The sequence below is a fragment of the Galeopterus variegatus genome, unplaced genomic scaffold (genome assembly GCF_000696425.1).
Source record: "Galeopterus variegatus unplaced genomic scaffold, G_variegatus-3.0.2 Scaffold4095, whole genome shotgun sequence".
In the NCBI taxonomy this organism is placed as follows: Eukaryota; Metazoa; Chordata; class Mammalia; order Dermoptera; family Cynocephalidae; genus Galeopterus; species Galeopterus variegatus.
The window spans coordinates 183926-185502 of NW_007730206.1; the positions used below are offsets into that span (position 1 = coordinate 183926).

At 38.0% G+C, this 1577-nt stretch overlaps 1 non-coding gene across 1 annotated transcript; it reads right to left on the reverse strand.

Moving 5' to 3' along the window:
• Positions 1–1115: 1115 nt before the first annotated feature.
• TRNAI-GAU lies at positions 1116–1189 on the reverse strand. Its single transcript has one exon. It is a non-coding gene; the product is annotated as a tRNA-Ile (tRNA).
• Positions 1190–1577: the final 388 nt, after the last annotated feature.

Below are 1577 nucleotides of genomic sequence, written 5' to 3' on the forward strand. Positions count from 1 at the left end.
ATGTACCATTAAAGATTGACGAGATAATGCCCCTGTGCCTACCACACAGCCTGAGAAATAGGCACATTACCAGTGCCTTTGAGGAAAAAAGAATTATGAAATCTATCACCCATACAAAAGAGTATATAATATTTATGTACCATTAAAGATTGACAAGATAATGCCCCTGTGCCTACCACACAGCCTGAGAAATAGGCACATTACCAGTGCCTTTGAGGCTGTCTCTGTTAATGTGCATTTCTTGACTGCTTTACATTTGTACATTGCAGTGTTTTATTTGTGGGTGACTGTATCAGTGAGTACCAAGTCAGAGCGGCTCAGCCATTTTTACCTTATGCCCAGATTCTTTCCAGATCCCAATCTGTCTGATATTGGACTTCAAAAAAGTTAAATTTTGCCACTTAAAACTGATCTATAACAAGCTAATTACCCTGCTTAAAAATAATAGTATTCGTGGTTTTATTTTCCCTGTTTCACTTGACAATGACAGCAGTGGTGGCTTCCCTGAGCACATGATGAATATCTGTCGGCTTGAGTTTCTGCTGTAGAGAAGGTGAGCTGCCTGTAAGCTGAAAATCCACCCAGGCACTGGAGAAAGTGAAAAACCAGTAGAGCATAACTAATGGAAACTTTCTTTAAATCATCAGCATTAAATCCGGATAAAGTGGCAGTATTTCCTGGGTATGTGACTGGGGCATTGAAGTTCTACTCTTTCATTTCTGACATGGATTATTTGTTGCTGCTGAAGTTCCAAAGAGCCAAGACTGGATGTATATATTTTAAAAATATGTGCTTTGGTGAAAACCAGAGTTTTGAAAAAGACAGAGTAAAGGACATTCAGTAGTCATTAAATTGCATCATTTAAAAACGGGCAGGGAAACCTCATAGTGATGCAGAGACCTAATATGACAATTCTCAGGAGGCCCCATGCAGTGCCTGTCCATCCTGCTGAAGGTTTGGGCTCAGGGCCAAAGGGACTGACGCTTTGTAATGTAATATTAATGGCTATAATCATTTCTATATTGCTCCACTGTTGGGTATTTGATTTACTATAACTAATGTTGTCATAAACATCTTTGTGAGAAAAACTGTATTTTTTTTTTTTTTTTAGTGACTGGCTGGTATAGGGATCGAACCCTTGACCTTGGTGTTATCAGCACCACGCTCAAACCAACTGAGCTAATCAGCCAGCCCAAGGTGTATTTTCTTAAAATAGATTGGGGAATTAAGCATGCATACATATATATATTACTTTTAAAAATATTTTACATAATTATCACTTTCTACAACAGATTTTTAAGGAACCCATATATTTACAGCCTCCTTGTTAAATAGTTAAAAGCAAGTTATTCTCATTCCTCTGACTGTTCTGGTGGAGACAGACTAGAGCCTAACTTAGAATAAAACAATAATAAACCTATTTCAGCAGGTATTTGCTAGGTGCCCATTTTTAGGACTGTTCTAAGTACTAGGAGAGTGAGGAAGTTGTAAAAAGAAGTTTAAGGAGCAGTTTCACCTTTTAGCAAATATGAAGCATGTCCTTTCTACTGGAAGGAGAACTCAGACATCTGTGCTGC